This window comes from Octopus bimaculoides, chromosome 3 (assembly GCF_046866305.1).
Source record: "Octopus bimaculoides isolate indiv1 chromosome 3, ASM4686630v1, whole genome shotgun sequence".
NCBI classification, from domain to species: Eukaryota; Metazoa; Mollusca; class Cephalopoda; order Octopoda; family Octopodidae; genus Octopus; species Octopus bimaculoides.
In genome coordinates this window covers 31,147,249-31,166,381 of record NC_142930.1, presented here as the reverse complement: position 1 = coordinate 31,166,381, position 19,133 = coordinate 31,147,249, and the positions used below count along the sequence as shown (strand labels likewise).

General features: G+C 34.8%; 2 protein-coding genes across 2 annotated transcripts in view; both read left to right on the top strand.

Annotated features, from left to right (window-relative positions):
- LOC149136493 (uncharacterized) overlaps nt 1–19,133 on the top strand; it is a 60,905-nt gene that overhangs the window by 7,004 nt on the left and 34,768 nt on the right. The window lies entirely within an intron of this gene.
- Nucleotides 1–19,133, top strand: part of LOC128247344 (uncharacterized) — a 96,640-nt gene that overhangs the window by 63,568 nt on the left and 13,939 nt on the right. The gene's annotated exons all lie outside the window — the stretch shown is intronic.

The following is a 19,133-nucleotide window of genomic DNA, read 5'->3' as shown; positions in this document are numbered from 1 at the left end:
CTTCTCTCACTCAGCATTGTGTCGCCAACACCATCTCTATAATGATGCTTAATTTTTCGAACCTTCTACCTCATTCTGATTGGTCAGATTAAGATTCGAGTTATCATGACGTCACAGAAGTTATAGAAGTATGTCGTACTTCAAGGAATGACGCAACTCGATGCAGGGCCCCAACCTGCGAAAGATAGCCTTATTTCCTTCAAATGAACACGGCACGGTCTTAAATAAAGGAAGAACTCATTGGATACTGTAGTCTTAGGTAAATTTCCTTGAAAGTAAATGTAGGATGGTGACTACTTTGGATCATAAAGTCCCGTCTTAATGATTTTGGCAACGCATGTTCAAATGTAAACAAGCCCGTTAATATTAAACAAATACCTCCAGCTTTCTTTTTTCTCCGATAATATGGATTTATAAACAAAGTTCAGGTTAGCTCGCGCAACTATTTACGAAAATACGGATTTAAAACTGTTCGTCTTTGCATAGACTTTGCTTAAAGATGGTAGGCGAAATTCGTTATGCCTTTTCCCAGAAAACTTAGAAACGAACGGAAAGGGTGACTCGGAAACTTTGCGCTAGGAGCATACCTTTCCGATGCAGCTTTCATTCTGAGTACTTAATTCTTTAAGATCTCCCAAACAAAATCATTAACGGCATCTACTGGACTTGGGAGTGATTAATAACAGTAGTTGTCTAGCTCTTGATCGATGCAGACGTACAATCAAAGCATATAGTGGGCGTGAGTATAGCTGTGCAAATGGAAGCATCACTTCGTGGCTGCATTGTTTCAGGTTCCACTACGCAACACCTTCGGCAAATGTTTTCTAACAGTTTCAATGTGTTGTGAATGAAGTTAGAGAGAAACTGAGTGAAAGTTCATTGGAAGGACCGTTCCTATTCTTGGGTGGAAAACTTAATCTCTTGTACGGTTTAATTCCCACCTTGAGTGCCTTTAGCGGAGCCCATTCTCTTGCGAGTATTTTCATCATGACCCCGATCTGAGGATAAAATTTCTGAAAGCAGTTATTGAGGCCCTGAAAAGCATTATCAGCCCAGTTCTTCTTTGACGAAGACATTACAATAAAATATACAGAATATCGCAAAGTAGAAAGATTTCAGCATCCACACTCACCCTCAACAAAAGAATGGGATGTAGGCACTTACCCGCTCCTACAAAACAAAGTAATGTGGAACTGAGTTAACACGTTATTAAATGTTCTATATAAGGTTGAAGATACTTTTATTAATTGGTTTAATTGAGGAGGTTCTGTTTTCAAATTATACATTTCTTATTGGAGAACAGTGAACGGTTTTTAGTATTTCTAAATGGAGATTCGATAAAATAGGTAGAGAGAATACAATTGAATTTCAGAGAAATGTAGTCCTGTAGAGGTGAGATTAGAAAAATTGTTTTATGTGAAGTGAAAAAAAGATTTTACGACTATCCCCTTCCAAGTGTTAATAACATTGTTCAGCTATTTCCACCGGGAATCTAGTTCGGATCCTAGGTTTGCTGAAAACCTCACAACTTTTTATCTTACGCACGTCTCTTTCTCTCTCTCTCTTCCAGTGGCGATTTCTTTTTATTCTTCAGCATTATTCACACTTTTGTTTGCTCTTTCTTTTCCTTAATGTTGATTTTTTTTTTTTAAGGATATTAATGTTAAATTAATATGAGGTTGTCAATCCTATGCAATAAATTGTATTGTATTGGACTTCTTTTTTTCTTATTGTGTGTAGCGGGGATGTGATCGGAATAGTGAACTGGTAAAGTGAAAATACAGGGGGAAATACGGGCTAAGGAACCCAAATAAAAAAGGAATGCAGACACTATTTAATGGGAGAAAATGTATGTCTTTGCAAGCTTCGAGTAGAAATAAAGGAAAATTTATTATCAGTATATTGGAAGGGAGGGATCATTTCGCTCTCTCCCTTTCTCTCTCTCTCTCGTTGTATATATATATATATATATATATATATATATATTATATGTGTGTGTGTGTGTGTATGTATAATGCTCAGAATTGATTGTATTGCATGTAATAGAGATCAATTCTCGAAATTCCCTTCTAAACAATCGACTTACAAGATTCAAATTTCCATTTCATATTAGGCATTGTTCATCCAATGAATAAACATTTCCACTTAATCTCAAACACCAATTGTAATAGACAGAAAGTGATCGATAAATAGTTTATGAGAACTTCGCAGCCATTTTTAAAAGTCTTATAATAACCATTCATCTTCTCATTCTTTTCGATATTTTCAAACATTATAAAAGAATGTAAGACGCAATCCGAACTTCCGGTTAAAACAAGCTTCGTGTTTTTTGTTGTTGTTTTTTTTTTTAAGTTAGGAATCATTCGGAAAGATGCAGTGAAAGGATGAAGTGATTTCTCCTTGCACGGATGAAAAATTGTTCGCCTTTTTCTAAATAGAACTTTCAACAAACTGAAATCAACTAACTCAGGTTAGGAAAATATTTGCACTACCTCGAAAACGGAAACAAATCTGAATAAAAATGGGTTTTAAACGAATGAAATATACTTCAAAATTTAAACTACAAGTCGTGATGCTGGCTCTGAAAACCAATAATTCTGAAGCCGGGAGACAATTTAGTGTTAATGAAAAACTTGTTCGGGACTGGAGAAAAAAGGAAGCTGAACTCCGGAATATGCCACCGACAAAATGTTCTAATCGCGGTAAGAAAAGTACTGACAAAATCGATATGCCATGTGTTCATTTTTTTACAGGTGAGTTTACACTTCCGAATTAATAATGATAATTTCTAACATTGCTGAAGAAAATGTGTTGAGAATATAATCGATTGGTTCGGCAATAAACGAGTAGTTGCAGCATAGATGGGTTTTTTTGTTTTAAGTATTGGATTTTTGGATGAATTTTGATTTATGAAAAGCAAAATAAAATCCAACAATTATTGTTGATATAAAATCAACTGTTTGTTTATACAATCGTGTACTGTTCTTAGGTAGTTATTGTGTTGTGAAATGAATAAACAGGATGGCGACGTAATTGCAACAAATCCTTGACCGCTTTACTTTCGTTTTATCTGTTCGAAATTAATGAAAATCATCCTCACCTCAACCTCGACTTGTGTATAAAGGTCGTCACAGTTGCGTAACTGTTCTGTTAGAATTGCGAAGGATCCTAGTTGTTTTTACAACCTCTTTAAAGCTCTGCTTATGTAGGTTTAAGATATTTCTTCTCAGTAGAGCATGAGGATATGAAAATTGTTTGCTTTTGGATGATGATAGCATGAATCAGGTTGAAAATACAGATAGCATATATTTATTGTTGATAATTTTTTTTCTAAAATATGACATTCTAGAGAAAGAAATGTTTTTTATCTGATTTAAAGTGTAATGATGTTTTGCTTAATGCCCACCTATCTGCGTTTTTCTTATGTCAGTGCTTGGAAAATGTTAGCTGAATTTTACCTTCCAGCATTTTAAGATCGTTGGAATCATTATGTATGATCTTATTCGATGCTTAGAATTTTTTTTAATGGTTTGCTCTACACGTATTTGTTATGAGGTGTATTCATAATTAATAAAAGTTAATTTTCTTCGTTGTAAAGGAAATGACCCTGAGAAATTTAAAAATCGATCCGTAATCAAAGATCGTATGGAAGTGTATTTCGTTATCTTGTATTTTGACTGCGAGAAATGAAAAACTATGCCAACAAATGGACTGATGCTCTCAAGTGAACACATAATTAATGTGGTGTTCGTGGTTTTGATGATTGACAAAAATTGCTTTTTCTATCTATAATGTGAACTTCTTTTTTTTTATTAGTCTCCCTGAAAGCCCATAAAAAAAAAAAAAGAATCTCACCAAAATGTTTTCTGCAGCAATTTTTGAAGCAATTTATAAAGTTTATAAACTCGAGCAGGTCCATTCAATGAATATGTTACGCTGGTTCATTGATAGTTGTCGATTCCAGTGGTTAAAATACAAGATAATTCATTAATCGATTACACTTCCGTTTTGGAATTTTCTTATAAGAAAGCAAGCAAACCAATCTGAATTAAATAGCTATGGAATTTGAAGAACACACCCAAACGAATGGAAGATAAACCAACCAATAAAGAATGAAATGATGGAATGAAAGAAAAACAAAAACGAAAGGAAGAGTAAAATCCTAAGGATCAGCAGCAGCAGTGAACTAAGCCGACCAACCCACCGACCAACTGAGTGAGGGGCCGACATGCTTGGATGTATATATGTGGGCAGCCATATTGCTTTGAATGAAAACACTGTAGAAAGATGGTGAACTTCTGTGCTGTGTTTGGTTGTAGCAGTAAACACAAGACTGGAAGCGGCATTTCCTTCCACAGGTAAGATCAATTTTCTGTGCTGTTATTGTTGTTTGATTTTTTTTTCCATTTTCTTATTCCCATTAATGTTTGTTTAAATTTAACTCATTTCCGTATGACAATTCCAGAAGTCACTAAGTACCCAATACACGGGATCAGACTCTAGTTAGCTAAGTTAGTGAAGTAGCGGAGACTAAATATCTTTTAGATACGATCGCCTTGGTATTTTCTCCTCCTCTTTCATCTTATCTCACTCTGTGTACTCGATCTGTTGCCATTCTGTTTCCGTTACTCTTTTACAAGTATAACTATCTCCGAGTCTTTATTTTTCTCTCTCATTCATACATACACACTATTACTCTCTTTTCCTTTGATATTCGGTCAGCTCTCATTCCACGTTTTTATACTTTTTATCACATGGATTTCATAGATTTAGCCACCGAGATTAACATTTTTGCAGTATTTTCGCTATAATATAGAACTTCTGCTGAGTTATTCAATAGAAATTGTCTACTACAACATTCTTACATTATAACTCCTTTCCGTGTGTTCAAACTCTTTTGTCTTTGGCCAAGATGATGGTTAGTGACACTTTTCTTTCGAAAAATTAGAGAAATGAAGTCACGGAGTGATAATTGATGACGGACAGCGTCAAATATTGACGATGTGAATTTTAGCGAAGGAACTACTGGCTCGAACTTTTGTTGTCTTTGATTAACAGGCACATGTTCTTTTCCTGTGTGTTTACAATACAGTGTGATAAACAGAATGTGTATATGTTCAGTACTGGGTTATAGAATATAGCTGTATTGTTGGTGTATGTACTTGGTAGGCGATGGATCGTATATGTGATTATTTTATGTTGCCTTTCTGAACATTGATCAATGATAGTTAAAGCTAAGAGATAGTTTACTTATAGTTTACTTAACTGTATCCCTCTAGTGAATACTATATTTATATGTGCATCATTTTAAGGGGACGACTATATACACTTTGTTTTCCTGAGAATTATTGTCTTTGCAACAAAATAATGAGTGTTCACTGGATGTCTCTCACAACGTGATGCCAGCACTATGTAACTATTCATGGTCAAGGTACTTGGTTTTTAGTGGCTAGGTCCACTGAATCGCTGTTTAGCTACAGATCAGTCCTGACTGAGCAGATCAAGGATAATTTTAGGCATGACTAACTATTCATCTTCCTCTTAAATATTGTGTATTTTTCCAAAACAGTTGAATATACTTTGACGACGATCTATTAGTAGCATGTCGAATGGCCATGTCCAGTTTTCCTTTCTCACTTGTTCTTATGTTCCTAGCTCTCAGTGGATACCCGGTATCATTTGGCATATTTACAACTGTAGACAATAACTCTTTGAGACTGATGACTGATTCATTGGCTTGTGGTATAGTTTAATTCTCGTCTGGAAAAAACTAGTTCGTAAGAATTGTAACCAAGAATATAGATCAAAGCTGTGGAAACTGGAGATAAATTCCACAGGTATTTATGATTTAGAAAAATGTTAAAAAGAGAGGTCTCTAATAATGCATTGAATTTAAGCAAAATTTTTCTCCTTTATAGTAGTAAAATGGGTGAGTGCATATGATGCTGGCATATGACTGCATGTATCTTGAGTTTAAATCCACTGCAGGCATTTTGTTGTGTTCACTTAATTCTACACATCTTAGTATAGGTAGCAGATCATCTATGAATGCTATCTAAGTTAGACTGACATTCCCCAAGAAAAAGTATATCTTTCATTTGCTTAATACTATAAAATCCACTTCTTAAACTCTGTTTATCAGTTTTTGTTACTCACGTTACATTACTAAACTAGCATGAATGGTAGATTTCTCTAATCATTCAACCATAAAGAAAGATGGGTGTTGTCAGTTAGACAAAATATACTATAGTGATACAGCTTAAAGACTGAATGTATTAGCACAGTCATGTGTAACCTGCAGCCCAGAAGACTTTCTAAATGGTACACCTAATGAAAGATTACTTCGAAATTTTGTAGTGGTGCAGCCATCCTTATGAGCCATATTTCATGTGGACCACTTCTCAAGAAAAGTTGCCTATGTCTGTATTAACATGTCAGAGCAATGTGCACGTGATTGTACATCCAAAAACAGTGGTTAGAAACTTCTTAAAATGAAACTATAAACTATTCAAATTCTGTTTAAACCTCTAGATACATGGATACAGGCAGGACAGAAAGCCAACGAAATGTACCTACTTTAGATTACTGCACCATAAATATAAACCATCTGCGAAATAGCGTACTGTGTGTGATATTAAAGCAGACAACTTGGTTGAATATTGGAATGTTTTGTGCTGGACTTGAAAAGTCACTCTTTAATGTTTGATTAACACTACAGCACTATATGTCAAATAGCTGGCTGAGGCAACACAAAAGTAATAGTAAGGTTTTAAATGATGTTTTAATCTGGGATATATTATATCATACCATATATTATATTGCATCATGTTTGGTTAAATTAATCTGCAAAGTCTGTAAAAGTTAATCCAGAAGTTCTTTCACCTCTTGACAGAAAATTAACCTTTTTGCTTTCAGATTACTCTGTCAAATGTAATGCTTATTTATTCACATTGTTTTGTTTGACTTAATCATGCATTACCTTGTAACGTTAAGATTTTGATGATGTGAATATTTATTTTTAGAATGACATTATAAGCTAGGTGTGAAACGCTACATCTAGCCAGTTTGAACATAGAACAGGTAGAATATTTTGACAGGATATGGCCAGTTTAAATGCTAAAGGGTTAATTTTATGTTTCTACAAGTAACTTCCTCTAAAGAGACATGCATCATAAAGCCTACATTTGTATGTATACTGTGCATTTGGATTACTGACATGTGTAAAATACTGGAGTTAATATATTAATTGTAGTTGTAACTCTTCATTGTTCTGGGTGATCTCTCTACATTGCCTTGGTTTAGCCAATCTGTTTATCAGATCTAGGTTTTTTTATGCTTAGCACCTGTATTTCCTATTTGATTTACATCATCTCCAGTTTTAATGACCAATAGCTTATAAATACTTTACTCCTTTTCTTTTCATTATTTGTCATCTTCAGTCTTCAAATTTTTCATATTTCTTAAGCTTATCAAAATTCAGCTTATTTCTTCAATTCATTGTACATCTTTTCTTTTTTCACAACAGAACAAAGATTTTTCTATTTTTGTTCTAGATGTAATACCTTATAGTGTTTAATAAAGCCCTTTTAGGAAGAAGAGTATAACTGAAAGGCAAAGTAAACATTAATGCAATTTAGTATTTTAAAATATTACTTCTCTACCATATACCTATGTACAATTTTTTCTTGAAAAGTGTTTCAAGTGGATGAGGTGAATTCAATGTAAATTATATATAGTTTTTTTCCTTCAAAACTCATTAGCACTTTGATGCCACAACACCGCTATTATTTCCTGTGATCTATGCAGATTCAATAACAGCACTGCTTTCAGTGTACTTTGAACATTCAATGATTTTTGTAATTTATTGAGGTTTGATAGCTTTTTTTATTAGGTATCTCGTACTCAAGAAAATTTAGATGTGTTTATTCCTGATCAAATTTAATTGCTCTGCAGATTTTTCTATCTCGTAGAAGATATAGGATGGCTCAACATTAACATCTATAAAAGAACAACATTTTTGTCTCTTAACATGAACATATTCTTTTAAAAGCATACTATATTTTATGAGTTCAAGAAAAGAAATATTCAATAAATTTCTGTCAAAAGCTATTTGACTTATAAAATATCAGAATAATTTTTAAAATTCTGTTGCTTGACAATTATACACACACTGGATATCCTGTTTTATGTTATTAAAAAGCTTTTGAGTTGCTGGTGGATTGTCATTTATAGAAATTATATATATAGACTGCTAGCTCAGATTTTGTTTATAGAAACTGGCCTTTGTTATGAGATAGTTTGATAGTAACTAGATTTTACTGTATTAATTCATACTAACCATATGTTGCCCTTCTATCATTTTTAATATGATCATACAGCTATATAAAAATGCTATTTACTCTGTTGTGTAGTCTTTTCATATGCATTACTCACTAAACTTTAAAATTCTTGTGCAATCCTTTAATAAAAAGATTCTGTCCACAAGAGGTAAGCATTCAAGTGATCCCTACTATGTTGTCTCTAATTTGCTCAAATGTGCAGCTGCATAGTTGCTCTTTAACAATATTACAACGTGCACTAATGTACACCTGTACACATCAAAATCTTGCAATTCGTTTTAATTTATGAATGTGCATTTAGTTCTCTTCTTACCATATTTCAGTTTAAATACATTACCTTTATTTCAATTAATTTGGAGTTTAGTCAAATAACTTTGTAATTATTAATTTGGTATGTGGAAATTCAATTAATGTGAAATTTTGAAATAAGGTATTAATTTCAATCACTTTAAAACCTTATATCACAAGAGAGTTAATATGATGCATTAAAATTTGTATGCTGCACACTGGCTTTGAACAGAAAGTACTTTTGCTCAGTGGTGGAGAAAATTTAAAGAGAACATTGGCCCAGTCATTCTACCTTGAATTCATATGGATGAGATTTTATTTCTAACATGAATAGTTTAGTGATTCCCAAAATATAAAGTTAACTTGACTTTTGCTGCTGAATAAACTTAGCATGTTCTAGTGGTGTGGTTTCAGATGTTTCATTATAAATAGCTGGTTGCCTCAAATATTACTATAATAAAAGTTGTTTTTCTTTTACTTTTTCTTTGTAGACTTCACTGTTTTAATAACTCTTTTATTTTTTCCTTTTCTTTTCATTTAGATTTCCTGATGTGCGTAAAAAGCCAGGTCTGTGGAAAAAATGGGTCCGTGCTCTTGCCCGTCAGAACTGGACTCCTAGCCATTACACCTACATATGCAGTCAACATTTTGAAAAATCTTGCTTCCAAATGATCAAGCCAGGGGGGCGGGCTTTACTTCAGAGATATGCCATTCCTACAATATTCAACAATGTACCCAAGGCACCTCAAAGTCATGATATTAAACATGAAAATCCATTGCTGCTTGCAACTAATTCTTATGAGAGAAACTCTTGTGAGTGCCTCTTTTTCTTCATTTTTTCATATCTTTTATGAAGTGGTTCATGAGCAAGAAATCCTTCATAGCTAACTTGCTTTTCAGTCAGGTTTAAATATGAAGTTCCATTCATATACAAAACATTCTTACCTTCTGAAGAAGCATCTTCAAAAGTAAGAGATTATTATTCTTCCCTTACAATATAGATATACCTGTTTCACAATTTTTTTATAAGTTCTTCAATGTTAGTTTATTTGTTTTAATAATAATAATAATAGTTTCTTTTACTACTGCTTCTTACCTCACTCCAGAAATAGGTATCATTTATAGTGTATTTGTCCTAAAGGTCACATATTTTGTGCCTGAAATTATTTCATTTTCTATGCTCATATGATATTGTGATTTTACAAAATTTTATTTCTTTGCTGTGCTGTTTCACAACTATTCTTGTAATTTTGTATTGAGAATTCTATGTCCAATATACATTGTACATCTCAGAAAAATGCAAAAGAAAACACCACAACTGTGCATATTTTATTAGCATGAACAAACCACAAATCTAAACATCGTCCTTGTATTGGAATATTGTTACAAAATCAAAAATATTTCTATTGGTTAAACCATGTGCATTGAATGATTAATTGATATAAATATATTGCGTATATATACATCTATGTCTCATCATCATCATCTCTGTCTTTTAATGTCCATTTTGTATGCTGGTTTGTGTTGGACTGCTGGCAGGAGTTCAATATATCTGTGTATGTATGTATGGGTATAACTTTAAACTGCATCCAATAGGGTCTCTGGTTCAAGAGTTTCAGGGTTCCTAGGAGTGTAGAACCACTTCTTAACCTCTATTGTTTCCTGGTCTACTCTGACCTGGATTAGTAATACTTGTTAGGATCCCATCTGTGGGTTAACTAGCAAATATGATGACTATCTAAGTGCAGGACACAGAAATACCATTGGTTGATATTGGTACACAGTAAAACCATCAGGAATGAGGGTTCCCTATGTGTTGTCACAACATTATTCTAAAAGAAGTACACTAATGTAAAATCTGCAGTTTCATGTGATTGCTGGTGATCTTGTTTCAGCCTGTCACTAGGCACTAGTAATGGAGACTTAAAGAGTGGTACTCATGATATACAAGCATTTATCCTTATAATCTAATGATGTGCAGATTTCCCTTTATGGTGACTTCCTTTATCATTCCATCTTTTGAAAGCCCTAATGTTATGGAAGAGTGGCAACATGTGCAGAGCTATCCAGTTGGAAAGGCACTTAAGGTTACAATTTTTTCACCTATGCTTCAAACCATGGAGATCTGCAATATAACTGAATAGTTGAGAGGTCATGGACAGAAAGTCAGAAATGTCATTGACAATGAGGAAGCAGAAGGAGACAACAATCATCTGTGAAGATGGAGCAATCACCTTACATATGTATGTTATTGACCTCATAACAATTGTATAAGCTTTCTTGAGAGTGTCATCTGATAAGCAATTCTTTTTTGGAATATCTTGAAGCATCCTAAAACTATAAATAATAGAGAAATGCTTTATGGCTTTATGTGTGTAGTTTGAGATAGGTATATATGTGTATATACAAACTTGGGCACCAAACCGTTTATCATTAATTGACAAAGTTAACATTTTTCTTAATGATTTGACTTTTAAGCTAACTTTGGAAAATCATTATCGGAGGGGGCATGTGGCCTAGTGGTTAGGGTCTTGCACTCGGGATCACAACCCAGACCCAACAATACATTGTTTGTAAACAAAACAATTAATCTCACATTCCTTTTTGATCACATTGACATCTGAAATGTGGCACACTGTACACCTGTACAGAAAGTGTCAGTTTGATGAAGGAAGTAAGCTAATGCACAATACAATCAATATAAACAAATCATCTGTGCCAGCATGGAACATGGATGCTAAATGATGACAATGACATACACATCAAAAGGCTAATCGATAAAACTGCCATCAACCTTGATTGGTGCCTCAATACTGCTTCTGAAATGACTAGTGAATAGGTGATCCTTATTCATGTTGGCCATTATGTCCCTAATAGCAAACCTCCACAAGTCCTTGGTATTAAGGGCATGCTTGTTGCTCTCGAGCTCGGACACCAAATGTTAAAGATAACTTGATTATGAAAACTTTTGGCCATCCACTCCTTGTTCATGCTGGTTGTGTAAGGAGAATCAGTTTTGGTGGTACATGTACTACCTCTTCCAAGCTACTCTCTCAATCTTGGACTTGACAACTGTTTTCATTGTCTTGATGTAGGCTACCTCTATTCACCTTAAGATTTGTGGATTTGTGGGGAAAAGTGAGGAGGCATGACATGCTCAGAACCTCCCAGACCATCACAGTGATGAGGATTTCAATAGATCTATCATAGAGCCATTTGTGATTCCTCCTGTTCACTTTTTGGACATGAACTGCTCTCTTTTTATTACAGATTTTGTACTTGATATCGTCATACACAGCACAGCTAATTGTTGATTCAGACACATGGCAATGGCCCTCATTGACTTGTTAGAATTCCTATTGGTGATAACAATGTACTAAACTGATTGGCAATCTGCTATGCTTGAGAAGACCCATACATCTCAGCAAAAGGGTGACCCTAAAAGCATAATATGTCTGTGCCCCTACAGCAAATCTGTCCTTGATATGTCTTCCCCACAACTCATCTTCCTAACACTCCCCACCTTCTGGACTCATTTTATAGTAGCACTTTTCATTTAACTTCTGTAATTATATGAGTGCAGCACTGCATGCACATTTTTCACCCCCCATCTTTTTATGCTTCCACTCACCATCCCTGGAACCACTTCTTTTGTTTTTTGCATTTCCTGTATCATCCCATGCCACCTTATTTTCCACTGAACACTGTTTTCTCCTTTACAGCCCCCCCCCCCTCACTTATATTTGCTTCCTATTATTTCCACTCTTATGTGCTTCTGACCTTGTACCTAACACTGTTCATATCTTGCACACTGCTTACACTTCACATCACCTGTGCACCTCCTATTGTCTTCACCTTCTGCTCCTTACTATTTATATTCACCATTGATCATACTTCCACCCATTCACTGCATCCACCTCTATCTCTATCCATCTGCTATTCTCCTTTAACACTCTTGCAAACTTACCTTCCCATTCATCTTACCTAATCCTCTGGACCACTTCACTTATGTTCACCTTTTTGTAACTTGAAGGCACATCCTGACACCTCTTCACCATTTGCTCTCCTTTTCAACTGAAATAATCTAGTATCTCCTGTACTGCAAGACACCTGTTTCTCTCCCTCTATCATACTTTAACATCTCATCATCTGGCATATAACAACCTCCTTCAGTACTATGCTCACCTCAATTGAGAGATCTTGCCTTACAAGTTACTTGGTGACCTCACTTTATACCAGTTCCATGTACCCAGTACCATTCTTTGAAGTACCCTGTACATTCTTTGAAGTAGTTGGCATTAAGAAGGGCATGCAGTCATACAAACCTGGCCTAAGTAGGTATTGGAGATTGTTACAGTCCTCTGGCTTATTGGCTCCTGTCAAACAGTCCAATTCATGCTTCATGCCAGCATGGAAAACTGACATTAAGCAATGACAGTATGTACATAAGGTGTAGCATAGCTACATGTTGAAGAACCTTGCTGCTCAACCATGTGGTCTCGAGTTGTGTTTTCTGCTATAGCCCCAGCTCGACCAAAATCTTGTGAGTGGATTTGGTAGAATGAAATTGAAAGAAACTCGTCATACATATATGTTTGTGCTTTTGTCTAAGCATCATGGTTCTAAACAAACATTGCCTTCATGCAAACAATATTCATTTCCAGTTTTCTGTGAAAAACATGTCTGGCCACGAGGAAATGTTAGCTTGTTTGGTGATGGTTGACAGGAGGAAGGTTATCTGCGTGTAGAAAATCTGCCTCACAAATTCTGTCTGATCCATGCTAGCATAGAAAAGTGAATGTTAAGTGATGATGATGTATGTATATTAAGTCTTCTTAACTGAGATTGAATACTGGTTGGCTGCTGGTGCATCCTCCTCTTCCACTCCATCTGTTTTGCCAGGCCAGGTGAGTGTCTATGTCTGCTCTTGATGACATAAGCACCTAAAATAAATGAATCCATAGTACAAGCTACCAGATCCTGTTCAGTTACAACTGATGATAAAGCAAGCAATAGATGTAGACGTGAATGTGTGTATGTGTGTATCTATACGCATACACACATGCACAAAGTTTGAAAGAATAGGGTTATGGAGGACCACCATGGTTATGTAAAGCAGCAAAACATGTCAAAGGCATGTTAGAACCAGACTTTAAGAACTCTTGAGAAAGAACACAAACAGATGATGGCTTCCTCCAAAAAAAATATCCAGCATAGGTTGAACTGAAAGTATCTTTTCACTTATAGCAAGACTTATCTTCAACTTGCCTTTAAATCTCTGAATATTGTTTAGCATTAAGTATCATATTCTGAACTTATTAATTATGTCCCTGCAAAGCATTGCAGCTCAGGCTCTACAGTAGTCTCAACCACTTCTGAAGGGGAATACTGACCCTACTTTCAAAGTCCTCAACTGTGGTTGTTGAGAACTTGTATATAAAAAGGGGCTAAAGAACCCATGGGAGGGTGCCTTACTGGTAAACCCAAGCCTTGATATTTCCAGTTATTTGTCCATTGTGGCCAATTGCACTTCCAATTCTTAGTTGATCTCACAAATGGATGTGCTTTTCAAGCTGCTGTCAAACACCTTTTGCAGACTGATTTTTTGCTGATAGATGGTATTTCTTGACTGTATTGAAATTCATGTGAGTCCAAATCATCAGCTTCGCTAAGCTCTTCTGACTACCAGGCACCAGAATTGGTGAGCAGCTCTTACCTCTGAACTTCAGCTGACATTACCATCATGCCAATAGCAAGTCTGTAAAGGATCACTAACATGTTATATCCTGTGATAATACCTTTCTCAAGATTGTATCACTCTGGGGTTGTAGGAGGCATCATGTCAGAGTAAAATTATCATGTGATATGGGAATTTTCTATATTAAAGCAAGCATTACCCATTTTGGAGGGGGTTTTCCAAAGAACTCACTGCTGAGAAACCAGATTACATGTTCTACATGAATAGAGTACGTGACTTTGCCCTGTAGCTTGTGAGATCCTGTCAAACTGTCCAACCCATGCTAGTATGGAAAGTAGACATTAAATATGATGATGATGACAACAACAACAACAACAATCTAATAACTTTGTTGCCTCATTCTCAGTACCACCAACATGCTAGGTCACAAAGAATCTAAGGGATCTATGGGTCAAGAACAACATAGTTCTACCCTTTCATCTTATGACACTAGAGAGGAGTTTAAACTTGAGAAACCATGGTGGATAATAAAAAGGAAGAAGAAAAAATGAGCCTGAACTAAGAGGGTGTAGGAGGTTAGTAATTCCTCTAGAAATGCCTATCTAGCTGAAGTGGCTGTGTTTCATGGTTGTTCAAATTAGTGGTGAGATTGGTCAAAATACAGAGTGAGCCAAAGGAGAACAAAGAGAATAATGTGTTAATTGTGGAGGAGATTATATATATAAGTTTATATCAAAGTACAAAAATGTAAGCTAGTCTCCATACAGCTAATAATCTATTCTCCACAGGACATTGGAAAATTCACTGTTCTCCCAATTTGAAAGTACTGATGGGCAGGGATTTCAAAGGCCTATTTTAGCAGATGATTATTGAAGCCCATGAGCTGCCCTGATTTTGGCCGTGCAATGGTTTATCATCTTTGTAGTTGAGTGGCCCTCATTTGTATTATGTAACTAAGTTTTGAACTCATTTTAGTAAATTTAATTAGTTTCTGCCATACCACCCCATTTATCAAATTATTCACATTGTTTTGATGCATTCAAATCTTTTGTTCTTTCTAGTTTAAAAATTATTACTTATTAGTAGGTTATTTTTCAGCTAAGGAAACCTCTTCCTCTTTATACCACATACAAAAGTTAAATGTAACAAGATCTTAACTACATGCTCATTTATTGTAGCATACGCATGTGTGTGTGTGTATAATAATTGATTAAGTAAACAACAGATGGAATTGGTATAACAACCGTTTTGACCCATCCTGCGACTGTCCTTTATGGATGGGATGCTGTGCATCATATTATGTTGCATCAATCTTGCAATCTGAGTCACATCAGGTACATTCATACATAAATGGTGTCTCGCTAAAGATCTTGAGTTTTGGCATGTGTGTGTCCGTTGTATAGGCTTAGTGGTGCAAACAGAAAAATAGAACTCAAAATATAAGTGTATATATATAGATGTGCGTGTGTGTTTTAATTATCAGCAAAAGTTAGAGTATATCAAGGGCCGATGCACAAAGCTTGCAGCTTTTGAGTCACTGTAACCTCTGCCAATTATTAATAATAAAATATATATATATATGGTGAAAAATCTTTGCGATTTGATCTTTTGCATTTTGCTTCCATCTACCAGTTTTCTATTATTTTCGGTACATTATTTTCTACCCTATAAATGAGGGAATTGATGGCGTTTTTTTTTTTCTTTGTGCAAGAAATCAATTTTTTCCTTTGTATGGCTTATGTCGTCCTTATTAGTTATCTCCCTTCTATTTGCCACTTTTACATGTTACTTTTTAAGGCATATGACAAATGTAGCCAATCAGAATCCTTTAAAATATCACATGGTTTGTCATGATAGACAAAATGGACTGCTGAATAGCATACATTTCTTTTTCTTATAATTTAAAAGAAAATTGAATTGCCTTTGTTCTATCTTTCATTTTTGCTGCACAAAATCAAAAGAATTGATGATGGAAAGACATATTGGAACACAAACCACAGTTTATGATATTGTAACCCAGTGTCAATGCCCTCAAATATTTTGTTCTTATAAAGATATTGAAGATCATGTGAAGTACACATTATTTACTAACTTTCATAACTTGGCTAGTTGGAACTTGCAAAATTTATATTTGTCTAATTTAATGAAGAAGAAAGCTTGCAAAGGACAGTGTTTGCATAAGAGAAAAGATCCTAACTTTTCACGTCGAACTTGTACATGGGAATATTTTTTAAATATTGATGGGAGGTTAATTAGAGTTTGTTCAAAGGCTTTCCGATTTGTTCACGGCATTAGTGACAAACGAGTTAGAAAAGCTCAAGGTAAGAATAACTGTATCTATTTGAGTGCATAATGTTATCTTTTCAAGTGGTTCTAAAGTAACTCATAAGTAAAATAGTTTAAGAGATTAGTTATTGATTTCAAGTCTTTTTTGTTGTTGAATAGTTTTATAATTCAGTTGTTACAAATACAGAGTTAGAAAGCATTGTGTATGATATTGTTGTATGAATCTGATAACTTTGTCATAATTTATTGTAACAGTTCTTATGGAGTTTTATGTAGCCATACCAGAGATCTCATTCCATTTAGACATTGAGTCTTTTGCACTGTGGAATATTCTCAGTATAGAACACTTTCTGCATCTTTACAGCATTCAACTGTGGTCATCAAATGTAAATCATTCATCATCATCATTTAATGTCTGCTTTTTATGCTGGCATGAGTTAGACACTTTGATTGGAACTGGTAAGGCAGAGAGCTGCAACAGGTTCCAGTCTTATTTTGGCTTGGTTTCTACAGCTGGATGCTCTTCCTAATGCTGACCACTCAGAGAGTGTAGTTGGTGCCTTTTACTGGCACAGGTGCTATTACGTGTCACCAACACCGGCCACAACTATAATTTCACTTGGCTTGACGAGTCTTCTCAAGCACAGCAAATTGCCAATGGTCACAATCACTTGTCATTGCCTCGGAGAACCCACATTCAAAGATCTTGCTTCACCTTCTCATCCTATGTCTTCCTGACTATGTATGATTGAATGCACAAATCCCTCTCGTGGGGATGATGTTTATCCATTGTTGTTAATGATAACCAAAGATATTACCTGGGAGAAGAAGATCGGTCATAGTGTGTCCAGCTGTGGCTGATCAATCCAATGCCTGCTCAGAAGGCTCTAGTGGTCTGCTTGGACTGAAGGCAAAGAGTTGGCTCTGACTTGTGCAGTTCAAGATTTCTTTGTGTTCCTGCAATCCTGTTCTCTTCATAGGAAGTGGCACCTCTTGTGATTGGCTACATGTGTATAAGATTATGGAAAAGATGGCATTCTGTTGACTATATCAACCTAATGGGGGTGGGTGGCAATGAAATAGACCTCTAGGAATTTAACGCCAGACTGGAAAAAGCAGTTGGAGCATATGGAATGGAAGCTTGTCCAGAAAAGAGTAAAATACTAGTCAAGAGACACAACTACAATACAGCAACCAACATACTGTGTAAAGCAAAACTTGAAACAGTAGACAGCTTTTACTTTGGATTCATTTTAAGAACAGCAGCTCAGTAAAGGAGATAAAAAAAAAAGTACAACTTGGTATATTCTCTTCTACCATGAAGTCAAACATTGTCAGAAGTGTAGTTACATCAAAGCTCAAACTGTAGGAATTCTCTTTGACTTAGAAATTTTTATACGGGTGTGAAAGCTGAACAGTTACAGCTTAACACAGAATTTAGAATCCAGGCACTTGAGTATGATTGCTTCGAGGGCTGTTATTTGTCCCCTATGCAAAGCACAAAACCAACAGCTTTGTTAGCAACTTACCAGATACGCTGGCAGGTGAGAGCCATGCCCTACCATAATGAAACAACAAAAGCTCATCTGATATGGACATGTATCCTACCATGATTCCCTATCCAAAACTATTCTCCAGGACATAGTTATGGGGTAGGGCCAAGAAAAGAGCAAGCAAAGAAATCCTGTTCTGCAGCCCTTCCATATATGAATGGAGACAATAGCCAAAATACCTAGAATGAACACTGGTAATAATTGGCTGTATCAGTCATAAGAAAATTAATTAAATACATAGATACATACATACACACACACACATATATATATATATATATATATATATATATATATATATATATATATATATATACACACACATAAAAGAGAGAGAATGTTGTACATACTTAACTCCTGTTTACCTGTCTGACAAAAATCAGAATACCCTGTGTTAAAAGGCATTCAAGTTATGATGAACCTTTCTGTTTTTCTCTATACAGTATATTGGAGTAGGTTATTCAGTTTGGTCTATTTTTAGACATAAAGGTGTGGCTTGAGGGAGATTTGGCTACAATTTTTGGCAAGTTGAACAATCATGTAAATTATTGTTCTTTGGTTGAAGGTTTTATGGTTATTTATGAAGTAAATAATTGGTAAAGTTATATATTACTGGGCATACCAGCATACAAGAAGCAGAATAGTTTTTATGTATAGTAAGCTTTTAAGAGCACCTCTTCTACTTCTTATATATATATATATATATATATATATATATATATATATATATATACATACATATATATATATATATATATATATATATATATATATATATATATATATATATTGTAATTATTTGTGGAGCAGCAGAAATAGTTGTTTTGATTTTCAGAATTGGATTCACTTTTCATTCATATATTACCAATAAAATATTAGTTTAGTATTGCAGTTGATTTGATTAGTTACTTCACTAATTAATTTGTGGCCTTGTGCTAGTAGTAGAGAAACTATTCATAGTATAGACGA